Below are 24646 nucleotides of genomic sequence, written 5' to 3'. Positions count from 1 at the left end.
GGTGACTCGTTCACTGCATCCCTCAAGAAAACCCATGGTGCTACCAGACAACACTTCCCCAGCCGTGCTGACAGTAAGTCTGCGTGATTGACTTAGTGGAGTCCCACTTAAGCAGTTCTGGTCATGCCCACTCTCTAGGGGCTACATATCCTTCAATCCAAAAACTGTTGGTAGAAAAAAGGTTGAAGTGAGCATTGTACGGGGGAGCCCATGACAGTATTTGATAAGGCCTTAGTTACTAACCTTTACAATAGCGCGATTGTCAGAAGCCCGTGGCAATCACTGAGAGTTAATTTTCCTTGTTTGGTGGCTACTCCTTTTTCACAAGGATTAAAAAGGATGCAAAAATATAAAATACTCTATGGGGACCTACAGATAATGAATCCGCTCATTCACTATTTGTTTATTTTGTTTATTGTATATATTTTTGAAAATTCATTATGCTATACAGTCAGTTAATAACACATACAAACGTAAAATATATTAGGTTATTTCATTTAAATGAACTCACAATATTAAGAGTTATTCAAAAGAATTAGTAAAAGGTACACTGTCCATCTTCAGTGCAGTGAGTTTTAGCCCTTTGCCATTACATGCTCGTTGATATTATTATCTTTTGTAAGATATATCCATATATTGTCAGTTTCCCATTAAAAGGGTTTGATTGTGCCTGAAAACAAGCTGTGGTGACATCTTTATAGTGTGCAGAGATTGCTCCCTAAAGTAAGATAGTAAGTATTTGCTTTGAAAATCACTCAACCCGAGTAAAACACTAAGAATGTGTTCTAAGGATTCGTTTCGATAATTGCAAAGTCTACAGTTAGTGGAGTTGGCTATAGGTTTCCAGGAGCCTTCAAATCCTTTTAGCTGTGTGTAAATAGTATGCATAATCTCAAGAATATTTTTGTTGTTGGTTCCTCTAGATTGAAACCACTGTACTTCTGATTTGGGGAAAGTATGTTTCCAGTAATCACTCTATTTGTTTATAACATTATATGTTGAGTAGATTCCATGATTACTGTTTTTGCAAGTAGACTGTTGCTTCATCAAACGATCATTAATAATAGATAAGTTATGTTCTTGGAGAGTAGCATTGATTTCATCAAGAGAGATGATCGAGCTGATCACTGTGTTCTGTTTCAGTTCTTGATATACCAGGCCTTTCAGGAGGACGTTTTAGCAACTCAAACGGGCTGCCTCAATTGATAGAAGATTTAGTTCAAGTCTAATCATTGTATGAGGAGTGGATCTTCTTAATTTAAAGAAAAGGCAAGCATTTTGAATGAAAACCCGTTCGAGTTTATTTACTGTCTTCTTTTTTTTTTTTAATACTGTCGATCCATAGGTCAAGAGTGGAGTAGGTTTTGACCTGAGAGATGTTAAGGTGGGCCTATTCTAACCCCCCATATGTTTGTGTAAAGTTTTTAAAGCTTGTGTTGTCATGATAGCCTTTGATTTTTAACATGTTTTAGTGTTGTATAGAGGTTAGATTCTTCTCCAGGTAAAAGCCCAGATAAACGAATGAGTTTACTGACTCCACTATGTTGTTTCCCAGTTTCCATGGGAATTTCTGGGCGTTCTTCTCAAAAGATATGAGTTATGTTTAGTTGATATTCGCAGTGAGGCCAGTCATCTGGTTGTAATCATTGAGAGCAGCAAGTTGATTCTGCAATCCGACTGGGTCTGTTAAAAAATCACGATCGTCTGCATATGCTAAGTAACTCATTGGTCAGTTCCCTAGTTTTGGTGGAAAAATATCTAGTGTTTGAATGTAATTACCTATGTCTGAGATGTGCAATGAGAAGAGAAGTGGTGCTAAAACGCAGCCTTGTTTAAGCTCATTCTCAATGGCAGTTTTAGAGGAATTGTGCGGCCGACCTGAATGCTTGATTTCTATCCATGAGTTGGAGTTAAATGCAATTATCAGGTGCAGCAAGTTGGCGTCCGCACCCATTTCTTGAAGCTTGAACCAGAGTCGATTGGGATTTACCTTATCTAAGCTGGATGAATAGTCCACACTGTAGACATATAATGTTTTTCTAAGGTATAATTCTCTTTAAGGAGTGTCAGTGCTACAATATTATCTGGGGTTGCACAACCTACTCTGAACCCCATTTGATATACTGGCAGCAGGTCATTGCATGTTATCCAGTCGACAATAGACATATTTTCAAAATGTTTACCATCTGCATCTATCTAAAAGGGCTATGAAGATTAAATTCGTGGAGTCTTTTTGGCTACTTTTTGTGTGAAGTGGTTGTATTATTGACTCTTGCCATGATGCGGGTACCTCTTTAGACAGCAAGACCCGATCAAGCACCGGTTTTAGTATGTTGCTCTGTAATTTTGGAACCTGTTTCATTGTGGCAATCAGAATCCCATTGGGCCCCGGGGCTCGAGAATTCTCGCTTTTAAATATTAATGAAGCTAATAGTTTCACAGATATTATCATCCCCTTACTATCATACGGATGTAATTCAAAAATTGGAGTATCTTTACTCGTGTAATGGGATTTGATTAATACTTCCTATTTATCTGATGGTATATCGTAGTCTGTTTCAAGCCTATATATGAGGACGAGCCAGTCCCTGTTAGATGGCAGAACTGTTTTATGTCTTTTTGTTGAAATGTATTATGCAATATAGCCCCCTACTTATTGGCCATGACTGTTTTTCTGCAAGCCGCTTTTAATTGCTTGATACCTTTGGATCGTTCTGTCTTTTTTTGAAGAGTTTACGACAAAGCACTGACGATTACATGTTATATGTTGTAAAAAAACAATAAAAAATATATTGAAATAAAAAAAAGAAAAAAAAATGTTGCATAGATCTCCTGAATTGCCTCTTTATAGTTCACATTTTCCTTGATGATTTGGAGAATTGATCTCCTCGAGGCTGTGTGCTGCTTTTTATATTGTTTGACAAGTGAGATATAATGATTTTTGTTACATTCTCCCACTTACTCTCCACATGCTATCGTTCCCGTTGAGTTTGCTGAATTCTTCCGACGCATCTCTTAACATGGGGTTAGTGTACAATAATGCAGGCTTAACTGACAGCTTCAAATTCCACACTATCTTTTTGTTGTTTATGACAGTTATCGAAGCTACTATTGAATGCAATTTTTGGAAACTTGAGAGTGCATATTTTAAAGTATTGGCCTGAGGATTATGATCGCTTTCCTCTCTAGAGACAATTTCATAATTTTCACACATGTGGAAATTGGAAAAATGGATCATTGTAATGTCTATGGTGGAACTTGTGTTTTTCGAGATGAACATGTTTCTTACACGTTGATCATTCAGATAATGACCATAAAGACACATGAATCCAGTTTCCACTAAAAAGGTTAAAAAGATTAAACATTTGATAGTGGCTTCATGCTTCACTGATAAGTAGGGGCAGAGGGTTAAAAAAGCTTTGTCTGCTCCTTATTTGGAGGTGCTTGGTTCTAAAAATACTCAGAGCAGGTCTTATTTATTTTTATTTTTTGCAGAGTTTTATATCGCGCGAACTAGACCCGAACCGAATCCGGTATCGGAGCGCTTTACATATTTTCCAGTTATGAAATTGTTATGAAGTTGCATTGTTATGAAGTCCCCCATAACAATGCAAGGAAAGTCCCCTGAAGTGCTCAGTTCATGTTCCCCACTCCTCCAAGGTACTGCTAAAGTTTGCCAAATCAGTCCTAGCAGATGCTAAATAAATATTTATGATGTATAACTATGCATTCCTGAAATTACTCATCTTGACGACCAAGATTTGATTAGAAGAAGACGGAATTTCTTTGCATCTTAGTTTACATTGATTATTAATTAACATGAGTAATCCCCCCACCACATGACAGATAAGATTTGACCTTTAGCTCAAAGATTGTTACATTGGGTATACTGAAGCTGTCCTTTTCCCAAGATTCGTGTAAAAATACCACATGGAACTTATTTAGAAAAGAGTTTGCATCATTTGTTAAACTTTCCAGTTGACGTGCAATGCCAGCAATATTCCAGGAACAAATCTGTACAATTTGTTGGTGATCATCTTTGCAGAGAGTATTAATGTTAAGTAGGTTGTTCTCTTGAGCTTGTTGTTTTAAAATTGGAACTGTTATTGTTTTAAAGTGTCTCATTTGGCTGTGCAAACATAGGTAGGAATGTAGGCTTTACGGTCTGTGCTAAACAAATTCCCTACTCCTCCAGTTCTTCTTTCCTAGCCAGATCTTACACGCAATCGCCTCTATCGCCCAGGTTGCTTGAGTGAACTCTGCATTACTGTCAAAAAGGGGGTGTTAATTCACACAGGAGTAGCAGCGCCGGCTAAATTGTGTACTGTAGCTAAACACATAAAGATTTTTGCTGTGCAACAGGTGAGGAAGTAAATGATGTCTGTTCCTGTGCACACACTACCGTGTGGTTTTAAAGTTTGTCAATTGTAGAAAGATGCGAGTATTGTCTCTAGCCAAAAGACAATACTCGCATTTTTCTACAATTGATGAACTTTCAAACCACACAGTAATGTGAGCACAGGAGCAGACATCAACTCTGTATTACTGTTGTTTTCTGTAAGAAAATGAACTGACAAAGGTCTGTTGAGGTCATGGTACTCAGATCGGGAAAGGAAGTTATACTCTTTAGTAGGTTTTGCTGATTCAGTACGTCCTGGAACCCCCTAGATTGCTAAAGTGGTCCAGGGCTTGATTAGCCATCACTGGCGAGCCTTTATTGTGTGGACAGCACACAACGTGGATTTTTGAGGCTTCTGCGTGATTCAGTGCCTAAAATTTTTGGGGAACTGGGTTTTTTAACAAAAGCTTAGGCCAGGACTTTTTTGTAAGTTGTCTAATGTCCTTAGGTTGCACAGAATGGAGGCACTGTTTATGTCCATTGAGTAAGACCGTATCGAACTTTGTGTATAGATCTTATTTACCAAGGTTACGAAGCCCTCTGCCACATGATACAGCAAGTCCATAGCAGGCAGTGCAAATATCTGGTTGATTGAATGCTCCAGTTGCTGTGATGGATTCATATTCTGGTTATCAACTGCATTTTAATATTCCTTTGAGTGGATTGTTATTTTTTTGTGGTGTTCAATTGTTTCACGCAATATTTGTTTTTATTATTTCCTAGTTTCCATCTGAGGCAGGTTTCTTTGTTGCCTGAGGCTTGTTGATACTCTTCCAAATAAGTTTGATTGGATCACCTGTGTTTCCTACGCCCTGCCTTGAATGTGATGCAGAGGATATTGTTTAATTGACTGTGTTTGGAGCATCCCTTACTACCACTTGGCTGTAAGGTGGAACTTTAAAAGATCTAGTATTAAAGTTGTCCTTAGTTGGGCGCCTAACAGCAGCGTTGCGGTGGTCCTTAGACTGCTTTAATGAGTAGGATGAAGACTCAGTCTTGGTGTTAGATGCGTTCCTAAAGATCCTAAAAGATTTTTGCACCCCAATGGACTGGTAATTTAGGCACTCCTGCCTCCTTAGCTTTTACATTGTCCAATTTTTTATTTAGTCTTTTCAATTTGTTCAGTCGCCCTTTACTTACATAGGTCTCAAAGGGTGTTTTGGGTGTTCTAAGTTGGTGGTTTAGGCCTCCCCTTTTATTGTTACGATCTCTGGTGCTGGGGATGCTCCAAGTTGTGAACAATTTTTGCATTTTTCAACATTTTGTGCTGCACTTGGACTTGAAGTTGGTGGCATCAGGTTTTGCAAATTTTAACATCACTTACACATCCCTTGCGCTGCAACCATCCCCCCTAACATTTTCATGCTTTGCATCAAACAGATTTTAGGAGATCCGATCAACTGATCAATAAAACATCCCTGTGCTCCTCCTTCACAGTGAGGGGTTTGTAGCCCTTGGTTGCACAAGGATTTGCAACCAAGAGGAGATCCCAGATGATGAAGCATGCCACCTCGTGGGTAATTGGATTCCGTCCTCTAAATTAGGACTTCTTCCATGTTTTAGTAGGTGTTTTTTGCTTGTACTAGTTGTGCTCAAGAGCTCTCTTTAGGGAGTCTGATAGACCTGCGGATTTGTTGTTTGATACATAATTGTGCTGGGGATTTCATCCGCGGAGGTCTCTAAACTTTTTCCTGAGATCCTTCATTTATCATAGTGTTTTGTTTAGGAGCTGTAATAAGCCAATTAAGTTATCAGTCCTCATCAGATAGTAAGTCCTTTCCTTTAATTTTGAGAGTTTTGTACACAAGCTTCTTAGGGTCTGATTGAGATAGTTCCATGTGGTCAAAGTGTCCTGAATTGATTTTAATAGTGTGCTCTGCTCACCATTGAAGGCTGAATGAGATTCCAAAGCTTCAGCCATTTTTATATGAGCGAAACCCATTGCCGAAAGAACTGGATATACCGGAGGGGTTTCTACCTCCTTTTCCAATGAATGGTCTTGGTTGGCCAATGACTCTTATTCAGGCCTTAGTAAGATAAGGGGATGAAGAATTAGTTAGATTTGTGTTAATCCATTCAGTTCAATCAGAAAATCTGAATTTTCAAATGAGCGTGCGCCTGCTCAGTTTGCCCATTTATGACAAAGTCTGGAACTTCAACATCCACTAACTTAACATGTTCAGGGACTTGGGAGCCGGTATATCGCGGGGTGTAAGTTTCTCAGTCTCCTCTCTCCCATGAATTGAATCACTTTCAGAACCTGGTAGATTGAAATCCGGTATATCGGGAGATCTTTGAACCTCAACTTGATTGATGTGATCCTTGAAGATCAAATTAGGTTGAGTAAAACTTTGTTCTTTGTGCTTGAGAGGTTTCTGTCCTGCCGGTTGGTCCAGGCAGTGATGTATTTCCTTTGTAATAAGAGTGCTATAGATGATTGTTATTTGACATCGTAGAAAACCAAGAGCTGATTGGTTTCTGTTTTAAGTGGGCCAAATTATCATGTAAGCCATGTGGCCAAAGCAGTAGTTGGTCATGTGTTGAAATATGGTCCCTCTGTTGGCAAACCCCAGCCCAGTTATCAAAGAAGAACACATTATTGTTGTTTAATCTAGAGTTGCTCCTCGAGGTGGCCCCTTGCTGCGATTCTTTAGGTTCAAATGGTAATACTGCCTGCGCTCCAGGCCACCATTTTTAACATTAGCCCCTTCTGACAAGATATAGGGTTATCAATTGTTCTAGGGTTGAGACTCCCGGCGTCTGACCCGGAATGTTGGTGCAAACTTGAGCCTTGAGCTGGAATAGAATTATGAATTTTCTGCGACTTTCGCTGGCTAGTTTTCCTTTTATTTCTGACCTTAGAATGACAAAATATCAAGGTTCCAAGGGTTTTCGAAGTGTCTCAGGATATCACGGAAAGGGATCTTCAATATTGGTGCTTTAAAGTCGGAATAGTTAAGTTGAATCGAGTTGAGTAGATGTTCACATGCTCTAATATCTGATGAAGACCTTATATGTGCAAATATCCAATTAGATCTGTTGGATTAACCAGAACCGTGCCCATTGAAAATTATGGTGTAGATGGCTTCAACATGTCATAATGACAGCTCCAATCAACCCCTGGCCCACAGCCGTGCCAGAGCCTCTTTCTCGCAAATGTTCTCTGGCCCTGTGTTACAATGGGCCGCTGGTCAGACCTGCGTAACCTGACTAAACTAGAGCCGGCCTTCCCCAGCTTTCTTTCCCCACCGTCCACTACCACCACCCCCTGAACGGTCAGCAGCTCACACACTCGGCAACCAAGCACACAACAGAGATCACTAATGCAGGTGACACCAAATGGTGAAGGTGCAACAGCGCAAGGAGGGAGTTGGTCTGGCAAGCAGCAAAAAAACTGCAGGAAAATGGGTCTACCTTGGGAGGAAAGTGCAGAATGGAGGGAGCTGGTGAGTATGAGGACCGGGAGCAGTCGGCGCCAATCAGGTCATCCCCAGTTAATTAACTACAAGCACATACATTCAGGCAGTTTAATGCAAGCATTCATGAATTATTCAAAATGTTCAAAACAAAACATACATTTTCCTAATTATTCACTTCTAATTTTCTTTTGAAAGCATAAACCAACATAGTAGTCATTTTTCATGAATGGATGTAAAACATATTGATTCATGACACGGTCCCTTCATCAGGAGCAATCAATATATATATATCTTGTAAATACTCATAAGAACAAAGCACAATAATGCTCTACACTAGAAACCGCAGCCAAAATAAAAATACGTTTTTAGTAAATAATTTGTAACCAGACACTGCAAGCCCAGGTACATTACCGCTCTTAAGCCATATAATCAACTCTGCAATTTATGTGATCGTCTGCCATGGCAGGTGCAATTCTTGGAACATGCTGAAGCGCTCAGACTCAACATTACATTGGACAAATTATGGAGGAACATTTTTCTAGGGGATTAAAAAACCGAAACTGCAAAACCTTTCAAGTGGTTGTTTTTCAGGCAAATTAATAGCAGCTTGAAAGGCAGCTTGAACGACAACTTTGTGGCTACCTTATCCAACAATACCACTTGCCCTTTTTTACCATCCATAGTAAGGCACTGTGCAATCTCCTTATCTAGGTGCCGTTCAAATATTTACCTTTTGGGTGAAACACGTAGTGAATCATTCGGAACTCGCTAGAATCCTTCTAGTTAATGCGACTCTGGAAAGGTTTATCTTTTGAAGTGCCTACTGCCTTAAGCTGTCATCAAATTGTTAGCAAAAGAACTTCCAGTTTCTTGTGAGGGTCATCAATGGCATCCAGGGTCGGGTAGGAGACCAGCTTTCCAGAGGTTCCTAGGTGTCATATAAATGAGGTGGAGGTAATGTAGCTGAATTAATCTGAGCCTTGCAGAGATGACAACCCCCAAGGAGCCACACATGCTACCCGCCACTCCACGTCATCTATATCACGGACTCAGACCTCCACTGGAGCTGGCCCAGCACTTTAGGGTCATTGCAAGCCAGGGAGCGGTGAAGCTGGGAGAACCCCTCGTTGGCCTAAGCTGCACATCAGTAGTCGAACCTCAAAAGGGCTATGTTAAGTCAGGCAGGTGTGCCTTGTAACATTCAAGTGCATGCCTCAGCTGTAGGTATCTGAAATTGGGTATGAGAGTTTGAAGTGTGCCTGTATGTCTGCAAAGGAGAGCATGTGAGAACCCAGCCAAATGTCTCCCAATACTGTATTCCCAATCAACTCCCACTGTCAAAATTCCTCCAGTCGTACCAAGTGGTCCAGCCAGCATCCTGCCCAAAGGGTGGGGGTCTGTTGGGTCAGGTTCTTGTCCCAGCCAAGGAATCTGTTGGCAGCCCACCACACGAGAAAGATCATTCTAGTAAGTTAGGAATGTGAAGAGGAACGGACCGTCCATACAGATAGTGCATCACCCCATCCAAGCCAAGACGGGCCAACTCAAGCTGATATGCAGGGTCGCTCCAACCTCAGGTCATCCAATCGTGGATGACCGGACCTGGGACTCCCAGTAATATAAACCGATATCTACTGCTCCCAGACCATCACCATAAACAGAGCGGCAATATTTGACAAGGGTTATGCTTTGGGGTTGACCCCTCCAAAGGAAAGAGGGGAGTCTGGCTGTGACCTCACTAAACCAGACATTGGGGTTAGGGAGTTTTGCAGGTTATATAAGAAAAATGGGAGTTTCATCATTTTGATGAGTGCAACTCGGCCTAGAACAATAAGGATCAGGGTGAACCAGGTAGCAAGGGTGGTCTTGGTCGCCCGAGATGAGTGGCGAGATTAAGAGTATGTGTAAGCCAGGGCATCATCAATATATGGACTCCTAAGTATTTGAAGTTAAGGTGACAGATCGGGATATCGGATTGCCAAACAAGCACAGCATTGTCATCTCGTAAAAGAACTATGAATGATTTGCATCCGTTCACCCAGAGCCAGCCTCAAAAAGGTGCAGGATTTCTAATGTGCGGGCTCCTGATACAGGACTTTAAGTCAGAAAAGGGACATTGTACACATAGAGGGCGATTCTGTCCTCCATTGTTTCACTCCACTGCAGTCCCCACAGCTGAACATCACAGCAAACTACATGAGTCAGGGGCTCTATAGCCAGCGCAAAGAGGATAGGGGAGAGAAGACAACGCTGCCTAGTCCCGCATCTTACCGGGAATTCATGGGATAGCATGCCATTGATGCGGACTTATGCTGAGGGCTGCAAGTAGAGGAGGCCAATAAAACAACAAAACTTGGTACCAAAACCCATGCAGTGGAACACCGTGTCAAGTTAGCTCCTATTCACAGTGTCAAAGGCTTTTTCAAAGTTAGCGAGCAGTAAACCTGTCTCTTTCCCTATGTTGTGGGGATTGGGCATGGCTGCGTTGACTCGACGGATGCAGTGTCTAGTGCTACGATTGAGCATAAAGACCCACTGATCCAGGTGGATAAGCGTGCCAAGTACCGGTTGAAGCCTCTTTGCTAGGATCTGGCATACATTTTGATGCCAACGTTACTCAGGGTATGAGGCCGATAGGCAGTGCAACCGTAGGCCGGATGATCCAACTTAGGAATCACCACAATAATGACGAGGTTAAGATCAGGTGGAAAGGAGCCTCTGTCCCCTTACTCTTTATGTAGCTGAAGTAGATGTGCGGCGACAATGTCTCAGAGCTTGGAGTAATATTCAAGGAGAAAGCCGCCTGGGCCAGTGATCTTACCAGGCTTCAGATCCCGAATGGCCAAGAGGACCTCTCCTTCAGTAATAGGAGAGTCCAACTCCACCCCTTGGGTCCAAGGGAGGCAGGGGAAGGGGATATATCAGGCAAGAGAGACTGTGCGAGCTCGCAGTAAGGCAGCGGTCACTGAGTATTTTTTTTTTTTTTTATAAAACTTTATTGTCACATTTGCAAAGAAGTTATTCACATCAACATTGTTTCCCATCTGCTGCACATGTATCGCAAAGTGCACCTCATATATGTATAAATCACAGTGCAGTCCGTTGTCTGAGTACATTTTCACTAGAAGGGCAAGTAAAAAGTAATCACGACTTTATCGCATATAAACTCACTGAGCAATATTCCATACCCTCCCCCATTTCGCAATATGCCCTCGTTTAGTACAGCAGTTGGTTGCCAGTAAGTGCGACTAAGATAAGAAACTAAGTCCACAAAATAAGAAAAAGAACCTAACTAATGCCACCACTTCAATACAATGTTGTACCCTTTCAGAAACAGTGGTCATCCATTATACACATCCCGTACAATGTTTAAGGCAATGTTGTGATCACGCTCCATCCCTTTACAAATCAGAGTAACATAACCCCGCCCTCACTCTCTAGTCCTCATCCTCCTCTGAGTCTAGGTCCTCATCCTCAGGTAGGGCTGCACACGGTTCGCCCCTATATTTATTCCATGGCATCCAGACCTTATTCCATTTACGGGGGCATGCCCGCATCACGTATACCGCCCGTTCTCTCACCATTAGAAGGTCCATATTTCGAATCCAGCCAGCTATGGTAGGTAAATCTTGAGCACCCCACTTTTGAGCAATGTCCCTTTTGGCCACTGTCACAGCCAACGTGACCCATAGTTGTCCATATCTACCCAGGTCAGTGGAGTCCCAAATGTTCAGCAGGCACCTGCGGGGCTCAGGCAGGAGTGACACCTCAACTGTTTGGGAGACTGTGCGCATTATTTGTCGCCAAAATTCCTGGATCAAAGGGCAATCCCATATGGTGTGTAGTAAAGTTCCCTCCTCCCCGCATCCTCTTAGACAGAAGGGGTGTGGTGCCCTGTGTATCTTGTGTAGAAGTGTTCTGGTGTAATAGGTGCGGTGGAGGATCTTAAGTTGGACCAGCCTAAACCTAGCTGAGATGCCCACTTCTCTTGGTGACGCTAGTGCCGCATTCCATTCCGTGTCATCCATGTCTCCCAGTTCCCCGACCCACCTCTCTCTAAGCTTCTGCGCGGGGTCTGCCAGGTTATTAACCAGTTTTTTGTATGTGAGGGATGTTGCCTTCTGTTCCATAAAGTCTGTTAGTAACCTGTCCTCTAGGGGGGATGATTCCGGGAGCGAGGTGTCAGGTGGAATGGCGCGCAGAAGGGCATGTCGTATTTGCACATATCTGAATGTTTCAGTGGGTCCCATACCATACTGTTGCTGTAGCTGCGAGAAGGGAACCACCGAACCCTTATCCCAAAGGTCGCCTACTACTGAAATCCCTATTTGATCCCATTGCGTAAAGCCCTTGCTAGATCTTAAGTTTCCCAATGATTTAGTGTCCCACAATGGCGTCATCCTGGTGATTTTCTCTTTCCACCCTAGTCGGGATTGTGCTGTATACCATAAAGTCGCCGTATGGAACGTCGGTCCAATCAATCTCCGAACCTGTGAATGATTATACAATACTGAGAGCATGCCGTCCGTCCCTAACTGCGACCAGTCTGCCTTATATGCGGGGTCATCCCGTGAGATGTGGATCCAATGATTAATGACCTTCAGTTGGGAGGCCCAATAATACAATTGGAGATTGGGTAACGCAATCCCCCCCTCATACCAGCCTTTCACCAGTTTGTCCTGTGCTATACGGGCTGGCCCATTGCCCCATAACAGAGCAGCTACCAATGCCGCAACTTGCTGGAAGTAGCGCGGGGCTACCACATGAGGGGTGTTTTCTAACACATAGAGAAATCGAGGGAGAGCCATCATTTTATATAATGCTGCCCGTCCCAGTAGGGTCAGTGGTAGGGTGGCCCAATATTTAACGTCCGTGCGTAGTCGCGCCAAAGGTGGCACCAAGTTTGCGGTGTAGAAGTCCGCAGCAGTAGTGGTGATGTGAATACCTAGGTATTTAAACGAGTCAGAAGCCAATTGCAGGGGGCAGTCAGCTCGTAGGAGTGGCTCCGGGCCCTTGAGTACAAACAGTATAGATTTTGACCAATTCAGGGTGTAACCTGATGCTTTTCCGTGCTCGTCGCACAGTGCCAATAGGGCAGGAACACCCTCATTCGGATTGGTCATGTAGATTAGCATATCATCTGCATACAGGGAAACCTTATCTTCCCACCCGTCCTTCCATGTGATGCCCCGAAACAGCGGTGTCGCTCTGAGCAGGATAGCCAATGGTTCCAATACCAGCGCGAAGAGTAGGGGGGAGAGCGGGCATCCCTGTCTGGTGCCGCGCCCCAGGGGAAAAGGCCGTGAGATGTGGCCGTTGGCCACTACTTGCGCCATCGGTGACTCATACAACAACCGTACCCATGCTATATATTTCGGGCCGAAGCCCATACGTGCGAGGACCGCAAATAGGTATCTCCATTCGACCAGATCAAATGCCATTTTGGCATCCAGGGATAAGATGACAGCTTGTTCTGAAAGGAGATGCGTCCGCGCCATGACCCCGTGTACCCTCCGCAGATTCAGTGCAGTACTCCTGTGCGGCATGAAACCTGATTGGTCGGGATGTATTAGGGTGTGTAGGTGGTTGGTTAGACGACTAGCCAGGAGTTTAGCCAGGATCTTCACTTCTGCGTTAAGCAGGGAGATGGGTCGGTACGAGGTGCACAGTGTCGGTGGTTTGTCTGGCTTAGGAATGGCCACTATCGTGGCCGTGCGTTGGTCTAGAGGGAGTTCGGCTTTGTCTAAACTTTCCTTATACATATTTAGTAGGGGTGCGCTCAGCAATGAGGCCGACGTTTTATACCATTCTATGGGTATCCCATTAGGACCCAGCGCCTTGCCAGATTGCAACGACTGTATTGCTAATTGGACTTCGGTGTCTGTTAAGTCAGTGTCCAGTTCCTGTTGAGCTTCTTGCGAAAGCGTGGGGACAGTAATGTGGTCGAGCGATGCTAATGCCTCCCGGTCCGTGACCATCCGGTCTGGGGTGTAGATTCCCTGATAGTGGCGTGCCAAGGTGTCTACTATGTGTTCAGGGTGCGTCAGCAGTTTGCCCTCCTGTGTACATAATCTCTGAATACCTCTATTGCAACCCCCCCTTCTGTCCAGCCAGGCCAACATTTTCCCGGCCTTATCTCCTACATCATATACCCTGTGTGCGGTGTTCGCCAAGTGCCCTTTGGTAACCGTCGTAAGATGGGCCAGGTGCTGCTGCTGTTTGAGGTGTAGCTCATGTGCTGTGTCAGGGGTGGGGTCCGACATGTGAGCAGTGTTTGCGGTGTGTAACGCCAGTTCTAGTTGGGTGAGTTCACGTCTGGAGTCTCTCTTGTGTCCCGTGATAGTCGCTATAGCTGCGCCGCGCAGGACTGTTTTATATGCCTCCCATAGTATCGAAGGAGAGGATACCGATTCTACATTTTCTGTAAAGTAGTGAGTCGATGCCTGTTGGAGTTTCTTCCTAATACCAGGGACTTGCAAATAGTTGGGATATATCGGATAGAGCCTTGCGCGTTTCTTCTCTTTATTGGTGAGGTGGAGGGATATTGGAGAGTGATCAGATATACCCCTGGGCAGGATTTCTAATTTGTCTACCAAACCCAGTCCCACTCCCAAAAAGAAAAGGTAGTCAATACGGGATAGACTGTTGTATGAAGAGGAGTAGTGTGTGTACTGAGTTGCTGTGGGGTTCAATTGACGCCAAACATCTGTCAGGCCCAGTGCGGCCAGAAAACCAGGCAGCGTGGAGGTCCCTCTCTGGCGCTCCCGCACAGGAAAGGTGTCTAGCAGCGGGTCTGTTATGGCATTGAAGTCTCCCCCAATGATCATGTCGCCCTCCGGAAGGTCAACAAGAAATTGACCCAGCGCCGGAAGCGCCGTCGAATGTAATGCTGGGGGGATATACACGGATACCACGGTGAGGGGTCTCCCTTCCCACTGGCCACACAGCGCCACAAACCGACCCTGGTCATCCGCTCTGCGGCTATCAACCATAAAAGAAGAGTTTTTCTTAAGGAGTATTCCCGTTCCCCTGGACCCTGTTGTGAACTCCGCATGGACTGCCATGGCATATCCTCGTCTATCAAGTGCTTTGCAGGTGGACCCAGCCAGGTGTGTTTCCTGCAGCAGCACCAAGTCAGGCCCATGACGTTTGATTGTTTGTAGGACCAACCCCCTTTTAATTTTATCCCCTAGGCCTCTTACATTCCAAGAAAGCAGTTTTAAGGGGGAGACCATTACCATCGGCGTGCCGCCTTCAGCGGGCGTGTTTCGATTCTGTTGGGCCATTCGGGTTCAGGAGTAACGTTGCAAATACGAGGAAGTGGAGCGTGAGAGCTATGTGACGACTCGCGGTAGGGTACCAGGAGTGTATGGTCTGTAGTGTGACCGCGATCTCCATGGAAGTGGTGATGACTGAGAACAATAACCAGAACCATAACATTATAACAACCCTTCCCAACCCCCTCCCTGCTTCCCTGCACCACGGACGAAAACCCGCCCGCATCCCCAACTTGGCAGAGTGCTTAAATCCCTCCCCGTCCATCTTACTTGCTCGTGGGGTTGGTGAGACCCCTACAGGCACCGGCCAATGCCCGCCCTACTCAGCTCCATCAGCGTCAAGTCCCCAAGGGCTGTAAACCTGCAGTGTCTCGTGCAGCCCAGTTCGGTCAGCCCTGAATAGGTTGTCCAGAGTCAAGTGGGTCCCTCTCAAGATCAGAATCCAGCACCGTCACATCTTCTTCAGTCGGGGGGTCTCTTGGCGGGTGACCCGTCGATTTTCCGCTGCGGTTGCGCTGTCGGTCTCTGTGCGGCCTCTGGGGCTGGCCCACCTGCCTCCAGCCATCCAGCCATTCTCTAGCCACCTCTGGCGTGTCAAAGAACCAAGTTCTTCCTTCCGCCACTATGCGCAACTTGGCGGGGAAGAGCATGGAGTAAGGCAGGCCTTTGTCTCGCAGGGCCTTTTTCACTTCCGTGAATGATTTTCTGCGCCTAGCCACGTCTGCCGTGTAGTCAGGAAAGAATGCCAAGGTTGAGTTCTGTATCCGCACAGGTGGGGAGACTCTTGCCGCCTGAAGGATCGCGTCCCTGTCTCTGAAATTGAAGAGCCTGGCCAGCACAGGACGCGGAGTGGCCCCAGGCTTGGCCGCTCCTCCAGGAACTCGGTGTGCTCTTTCAACGGAAAAGAAGTGCGAGAGGCCCTTAGGTTTCAGTTGGTTTTTAATTAGATCCTCGACGTATAGGTCCATTGCAGCTTTACCCTCCGTCTCTGGCAGGCCAAGTATGCGGACGTTGTTTCTCCGGGAACGCCCTTCCTGGTCGTCCAGCTTCTCTTGCAACTGTCTAGTGACTCTTTCCATGCGTTCCATTGCCACTTGTAGGTCCGAAGTATCTTCCACGAGTGATTTGGTGACTACCTCCACTTGCGACACTCTCTCCGTCATTTTCTGGAAATCCGCCCGCATCAGGGTAACCTCGGTGGAGATGGAACCCACTGTCGTTCGGACCTCGTTGAGAGTTTTCATTACGTCTTCCAAGGTCACCTTCGGAGTACCACTCGGTTCCAGGGCCGTGCCAGTTGAGTGACGGCCACCAGTCTGTGAATGGGCATGCTGGCCGTATGCGAATTTGTCAAGCTTCGCCTGCGTCGTCGTGCTCCGCGTACCTTTTCCAGCCATGTTGTCGCGGTGATGGAGGAGCAATGTGCACTAGGGTGCTGGGCAGTACTCGGTCTACGAGCCCCGGGATTTCTACTGTTGTCGAGCCTTCCTGTGTGTGCTCCACCCGGCACAAGGAGTTGACTGTGGTCTTTTCTCCCCCTTCTCTGAATCAGGGCCGTGATGCAGCGCATCCAGTGGTCGCGGTGGTCAAGACGATGGTCTCCAAGGACCGCAAATGTGGTCTGTGGTGGAACTGCTCCGGTATCCAGCGCGTTGTATAGCGCTGCCAGCCGCGGCTTTGTAGCGCCGCCGTAGTGGGTCGTGTCGGGGGGTCCCCTGTGCAGTGCGCCTGATCTCTCTTGTTTACTGTGGCAGTAGCCCCAACGCAGGATCGTAGAGATTAACAGGGCCCTACTCGGGTCACCGCAGCCCCTCGCCTCTGTGTCAGGATGCTGGAGCCGGGACGCGCCTAATTGGGGTAAGTTACGTACTGTTAGCAGTGCTGGGAGGAGGCGGGGGGCCCCGGCTCGTATCTCCTTACCCCGGTGTAGGAGCGGCGGATCTGGTTGCTCGGCTTCTCCAAGATGGCGGCCGCCGGCGTCCAGGGATGTTTGCCGGTCCGTGCCGATGTGCTCCGTGCCTCCAGACAGCGTTAGTAGGAGCCCCGGCCTGGACTGCTCACTCAGACCACACAGGGGGGGGCGCGCTGGAAACACGGCGTCGTCCCGTACCTTTCGCGGCAAGAAGGCTGCAGCGACCGGACAGCGTCCCAGTGCCCGGGCCGGGGATGGTCGACTTCCGCCCGGGTTCCACGGTCACTACAGGCCGATGCTTTCAGGCAGGCGTAGGCCTCGGATCCTCGTTACTGGACGGAGCAGTTCCCGATGCCAGAGAGCCACCGGGGTTGGAGCAAGTAGCGCCGCCTGGGTTCCTGAGCCTAAGGCGCTCCTTCGAGCGGGCAAGAAGTCGGATTAGTGTCCGGATAGATAACGCGGGCCGTTATGCCTGTAGGAGCTCCCGCTTCAAGCTGCCGCCATTCTCGGCAGTCGGCCACGCCCCTCGGTCACTGAGTATTTAGTTTAGCTTAATAATATGCTAATACACTTGTGGTTGCCTCTAGGCTGGTAACTGGGGAACAAGACGAGTCGTCAACAGAAGGGATCCCAGATCCCTGTTGGCAAGTCTATATAGGAGAGTACTGCTTTTGTCTCCATGTTCGTAAACATGGTGGAGGAATGCGCACCAACATTGTCAGGCCTCATGAATGGCAAGCTGTCTCAAGGAAGCCTGATCTATTTCTAGCTGTCAGCTTAAGGACTCAGTGGCATTGGACGCTTCTGGCGTCTCCAGAGAGATTACGCAAGACTAAAGCTCTGTCAACTGTTCATGCCTATCTGCATTCTTGAGATGTGTTTTAGCCATCCCTTGAAGTGTGGCTTTGCTCACCGCCCATAGGGTACTCGCCTTCTGGACAGTACTGTTATTAATACCAATAGTAGGAATACAGCTCTTCCGACAGGTAGTCATGAAAGCTGTCATCTGTGAGGAACCAGGCGTGGAGACGCCACCTATACTGTTTTACGTGGCCCCCCCATGCCAAATCTATAGGGGGAATAGTCTGTGATCCCTCGTGGTAATACACTAATAGTCGAGGTAGCGGGTACGTCTGTGGCATGGAGGAATATGTGGTCAATTCGTAACAGGGCTTTCATGGAGGCAGAGGCATGGGTATATTTCTGTTCCAGAGAATGCCATATCTGCCAAATGTCGATCAGGCCTAGGGAATCCATCCAAGAGACTAGTACCTGGACAGCTCATGATGGCCACGCGAAAGGAGGCAAGAAACGTCCATATCCAGGTTGGCAGCAGCATTAAAGTCCCACCCACAAGCAGCGTCCTGTATGGCAGTGCAGCAATTACACTCATGAAGTCCTGAAGGGTTAGTCTATGTAGATGTGGAGGAACATATACACTTAGAATATTATAAGGCTTCTCTTCCAGGGTTCCAACCACCCCAACATACCGCTTTGGGTGTTGTGAATGATCTGGGTGACCACCAGTGGGAAGTGTTTGTAAAGTAATATTGCGACCCCTCAACCCCCACACCAAAACTAGAGTGATAAGCCCCATCATAACCAAACCTACGAAGAAAGGAACACTGGGTGCCTAAGAGATGGGTTTCCTGCAACAGCCTAACACTTGGTTGGTCACGTCTGAGGAACTTGAGGGCCATGGGTAATTTGATACAGTCCAGGACGCCGTTTACATTCGATGAAAGAAGAATAAGATTAGCCACAAGGTAAGTGTGTTAGGGCATATGATGGCAATTGGGTCAACCATATAGATTGTGTCAAACAGCGCAAGTTGCACAGAGTATCAATCATAACAAAAAGAGATAAAACATACAAAACAAAGACCCCCAAAACACCCCCAACAACGACTCCCCACCCCTGAAGTATCTCTGGTCCAACTCTCTGCAACAAGGTAATTAAAACATAAAACAGGGTATTTGAGGTGCACCTCCTTCTTTATAGTATCTGATTGTCAGTAGTCCGAGCATGCCCTGGGCCATTGAACAGAAGGAAGCAGCATAAAGGTTCACAGCTGACTCTAGTACATCCTCCCTCAGCAGAAGTATCCGCCGGGATGGACCCCGAAGCTCTGTCCAGCGCAGAGGGTTGGTGGTGGGGGATAGAAAGCAATTTGTTGGCAGTCCATGTGTTGCAAGGCTCGGGAACATTTACGCAGGCCATGTCTATTTCTTAGAGCCCCGGTCTGACTTCGTATCTCGATCAGTAGGAGCATAACATTGAAGAGATCACTGTTCTGTGGTCCATTCCCATGCCTCCTTCTGGGGTGTCGAACAAGTGGGAGCAAGACCCGTGAGGACCTTCAGCCTCGCCGAGCAACATATGCCAGAGAGACATCGCCCTGAGTTTCTGCTTAACAGCATCAACTGATTTGCATTGTTTTTGCGTGGTTTTAGTGTAGTCTGGGAAGATCATAATGTAAACACGTTGGAAGTGAATTTTACATTGACTACGTGCCTGCTGAAGAATAGTATCTCGGTCTTGAAAGTTATTCATTTTAGCAATGACAGGACGTGGCGGTGCTTCCGAAGGGGTTTTTTGTACCAGGGCCCAGTGTGCTCACTCGACGATGAACCAGAGCGAGTCACCTCTGGGATCCGTGATCTGATCCAAGTCTCAACTAAAATCTCCGATCTCCGGGTGAGCGATTTCAACCCCTTCAGGGGATCTCATAAGTCGCAGATTGCTACTCCGAGAGCTTTTTCGAGAGCGGTTCTCTGCATATTCTGCTATGGACTCGAGGGTGAGAACGGTGAACAGGAGCAAGTTCACCTTAGCCTTAAGGTCTGATGGACTGTCTTTCGTACTTGGAGGTCGGCACATGGCTCCCCACCTCAGTGACCTTCCCAGCAACATTGCAGAGGTCTTGACGGAGGAGCACAACATCAGACCCCACCTCACAAATCCTGGACTCAGGGACTCACAAAAGGTTTGGATGGCTTGTAGAATTTGGGCCGCAAGCGTGGTTACAGAGGATTTAGGGCCTTGGCCATCAGCAGTCTGTTGTTTGGTAGGGTCAGGATGGTAAGTTGCGTACTTATCAATCTTCAGTTGAGCCCCGGTTGTCTTCCTTATTGTTGCCGCTTGTGAAACAGTGTGGGACCAGCTTCCTCCTCAGGAATTCAGAAGAAGAGCAGTTGATCATAAGTGAGTCAAGGCAGCATCAGAGGGTCTGGCATATGTCCGGCCGGACAACACAGTCTTCAACTTTCAACCCTCTTTCCCATAAGTTCAGTTAGGGCAGCACGAGCAGCCAAACTATAGATCAGCCACCAAGAAAGGGCTCTTTGCAGGATTCCAACTGCCATGACGGTGTGCAAATTGTAACTCACCTCTAAACTTTTCTCTGCCAATGGCGGCTGCCTCTGTTGCCAGGGTTCCAGGCAGGCATACAAGTGGGAGGGGGTAGCCCTCCAAAAGATCAGACGAGCCCGTCTACCTCACAAGTCTCTGAGAGACAGCTTGAGCAGCCGGGGAGCCCTGAACAATTATGTCCTAGCCACAAGAGAGGCATCTGGGGCGTCGATGGTGCATGGGGCCAAAGGAGGTTGCACAGCAGGCATCAGATTGCAAAATGTAGGGCCTTATGTAGGCCAGGGACACACAAGTGAGATCGAGACAGTGGCTTCAATCCTTGGACCCCTCTAGAGCCTGAAGTCAGACCAGGGGGAGGCTACTCTCATCACAAGCGTCGGGACCCCCGTGGACTCCGCTGCCCCGGGTCTTGTTGTGTGGACAGGCAACACTCAGGGAGGTGGGGAAAGCAGATGTTCAGGCCGTTACGATGGAGCGAGAAATAGACTGCCGGCCACGGCCGAGCTCGACAGACCGTGCAGAAAGCCCGAGCAGTGTCAGAAGTAAGATGGGGGTTGGAAAGACAGCACCCCGTGCCCACCGGACCCCCACAGTCCTCCTCACCTCCACCACTTCAGAGCAAGCGCTGCACTAGCGGGAGGTCACACAGAAATCCGGGCAGGGGACCACTAAAATTCAACACGTAGGTGCCACACTGTGTGGGTGGAGCACACACAGCTCTCCTTGTAGATCATGGGGAATTCAAACCCACAACCTCAGAAAGGGCCTCGAGGAATCTCAGATAAGGTTGCTGTGCCGGTGCGATGGATCAGGTCGGTAGATGCGATCAGATGGTGGAGGAGGTCAGAGGAGCATCATTAAGACGTGTCTGCCATCTAGGCTGCTTTGGCCAAACACCACTTGATAATCTATTTTATAAGCATTTCTTCCTGTTCAATAAAAGATTTCCTTCATGGACTATTCCAGGCGCCATCTCTGCTGCCTCTGTAATACTTTAGCCTTAAGCATTTGTGACGTTTGGTGCTAGTACAGAATGTGCTTTGTTGAGTATCCTTCTCCCGGCAGGTTTAGTGATTAGCAGGGTCTTCCATTCCAAGACGACTTTCCATTACAGATCTTCAGCAGTTGTGTTTCGAGGGCAGTTGAAGCTTGTCTGATTGGTATTGTTGTTATGGTTGTTTTCTCTCCTCTACTGTGCATGTCTTCCCAAAGTGAATTTTAAAGGGATGGCCAGAACAGCATATTGTTTTTTTATGACCTCTGCCTGCTGTGCAGTGGTTCAGGCAAGTCATGTATGTCTTCCTTTTGTTGTACCATTGTGTACGACCCTGCGGAGCATCTCTTCTTTTTTCTCAAGAATTATGTCTCTTTAGTTGTTTTTGACAATGAGTTTCTTTCTGGGTATTTGGCTGGTTCATGGTGCTTCCTTCGGATCCAAATCTCATATAGTTACTTTCGCTTTTTAGAGGTTTTCAGATATTTATAAAGTGCCACTCAACCAGTAAGGCATACACTGTAGAACAGAGCAACATGGCTCAGATTGTTGGTCTCCTGTTTTCCATCACTGGTTCACTTTATCACGCATATCTCCAAATTTACATTCCTGGTTTGGTTGATGGCCCATCATAAGCCCATTTTTTACTGGTAACATTTTGATTGTTTAAAGGTATTTTTTCTTCTTGGAGCTTTCAGTTAGACAAGTCATCTTTTTGCCAACTATGGCTCATTTGAATAAAACAATCCATCTCATAATGGATAATTTCCTGTATTAGCTCTCTTACCAGAAAGTTAACAAGACCTTCTCTGATCGTTTCTGGATTCAATCTTCTAATGGGAAGGATGCCACTGCTGCTTTGATGTGGTAAATCCTGATGTGGAGATCCAAAAAAACGTCACCTTGTAGTCTGCCCCTACTTTCACAAGACATTGCCTTAAATTAGTACTTGTACTTGTTGGGAAGGGTGCTTCTTCCCTCGTTCGTTTTCCGATTTTCTTACAGGCTTGCTATTTACTTCACTGGTAATCGCTATTAATGCAGATCCCCTGGCTGAGAAGGAAAATTTGCTTACCTCTAATCGTAGTTGTCCTGCAGAGATCTTTATTATCATAAGCATCCCTCTCTCTGCCAAAAGGGATATGGACAAGGAAGTTATCGTCTTCTGCACAGGATCCTCAATATATTTAAAAAGCAAACTGGCCTAACTGCCACTGACAGAGCATGATTGACTACTAGAGGACTGTACACATTTTAAAGGAGGCAGTACATTCTTCCAGCATCAAAAGGCTTCAATTCATGTACCTACATTGTCTCTGGTTTTTTTCATTTTTCTTTTAAAATGTTGTGCTAAAGAGTTTTGTCTTTTCAGTGGTTTAAGAGTAGGAACGTTTTTTCCTTAGATTTCAGTGTATGTTTAAAGAAAACTAAAAATTTGAATTTGGCCAATGTAAGCCTATAGATTGGCTGTAGATAGGCTACTAAAATTACTCTTTATCTTTAACCCACACCACACCATACTCACTCACTCTAACTCACTCATTACTTTCCTAAAGAAACATTTCTATCATATGAGGGACTTTTAATTTCTTTTGAATTTAAACATTTCCCTTCCGGAGAACTTGGATTGCAGTACAGTAACTTTTCATTTGTTCTGTTCAATCGAAAGGATCACTTTATTCTTCCACCTCTTTGCTGTTCATTTGCTCACATTCTGGAGATTCAGATGGGGTGCTGCTGAAGAAGACCTTCATCAACCAACATTTTGTGATTGTTTCTGTTTCCTCAGTGTGCCGTGCCTCGCTTATGATAGGAAGCCCAGCAAGCAACAGCGATTAAAGGAATGCGTAGTTGCGCTATACCAACCCGATGATTGGTTGATTGATTAATCTATGCCACTGGCAGTCACTCTGGCCATATTCCAGTCCATTGTTTCCTCTCCAATGTGCCATTCTAAACACCGTTCTAAAAACCTGCCATGCAGCAGGTGCCGTCTTTCAATGAAATTGTACATAATTTATCGGGTTGAATGTGCCATTCTATTGGATACTTTTAACCGCAGATTCCTCACCTGGTGAGCACCCTTAGGTGCCAGACTGAATCCAGAGATTTTTTCTTAGCATGGCGCCGGCATGCCAACTTGTTTTAGGTTTGTGGAAATTACCTGAAAAAGGGGAGATTTGGAGAATGTCAGGGATGCGGCAATGCCAAACTGTTTAAAACACCCAAAAACTTAGCACTTTGTAGATGTTAACAAACATTAATAATGCCTATTATCTCCCCAGAAATGCGACCAAATCAACTCTTAACGTAGAAGTGTTTTTCTATTGCTAGGACGGGTATGGATCACCCTCCATTTTTCAATGGTGCATAGAGTGGAAGACATTTCCCACTGTACAACAATAGGTGGAAAAAAAGGAAAATAAATGTGTACTATGGACATGACTCCTTTGCTTATTTGTACAAATAGTCTTCTCTGTGGACAATCTGTGGGAAAAAAACTATTGCCATCTTGAAATGTTTATCAAAAGATTTGCATGCATAATCTTAGGGGTGTTCGTGAGTCCCCACAAAGTTTGACATATATACCCAAATCATAAGAGGAATCCTGGTGAGCTCCTTACAATTTACAAAGTAAATGTACCAGTGTGCTGAAGACTGTCATGTGATAGACCTATTTTGCTTATCTTTTGTTTCATGCCACAAAATCAGGTATAAAGTCAACAAATTTGATCAACTCCTTAATATTTAAAATGTTATGACCTTTGTAGATAAAGACATTAATCAAAGTATGTTTTTAAAACTTTGAAATTACTGTACGTACACCTTAATGGAGCAATATTGAATCCACTATCTCATTTTCGACATGTGTAGGCTAAGGTACCAAAGGTAAATCTCAGAATCTATCGCAATGATAACTGCATGTGTGCATGTAATCATTTATTTAGGTTATTTCTTTGCAGAATCATATCTGATAACATGCTTTCATACCAAACAATACTTTGAAGCAAATTTGTCTTTTCTGCCTTTATGTACATTGTTGTTTTTCCTCAAACTAACCTTTTATTTTTCAGGAGCTGGTAACGATTTAGAGTCAAATCTAATTAATATTAAGTAGCGTTGTATTTTCTGTTTTAAATAACTTTTAATGTTGGTTGTGATCCTTTTTTTTGTTTGAATCTTTGTATTGTATTTTTTTGGTTCACCGAAATTACATATTACATTCATGTGTAACAGATGTGTGACATAAAATGTCTAGTGGTAATAGTGGAG

At 45.5% G+C, this 24646-nt stretch overlaps 1 protein-coding gene across 2 annotated transcripts in view; it reads left to right on the top strand.

The window, feature by feature from the left end:
• The window catches only part of FCHO2 (FCH and mu domain containing endocytic adaptor 2), a 1197262-nt gene that overhangs the window by 744284 nt on the left and 428332 nt on the right, over positions 1-24646 (top strand). The gene's annotated exons all lie outside the window — the stretch shown is intronic.

The sequence above is a fragment of the Lissotriton helveticus genome, chromosome 2_1, assembly GCF_964261635.1.
Source record: "Lissotriton helveticus chromosome 2_1, aLisHel1.1, whole genome shotgun sequence".
NCBI classification, from domain to species: Eukaryota; Metazoa; Chordata; class Amphibia; order Caudata; family Salamandridae; genus Lissotriton; species Lissotriton helveticus.
The sequence above is the reverse complement of the archived record's forward strand: the minus strand, read 5'-3'. Positions and strand labels throughout refer to the sequence as shown.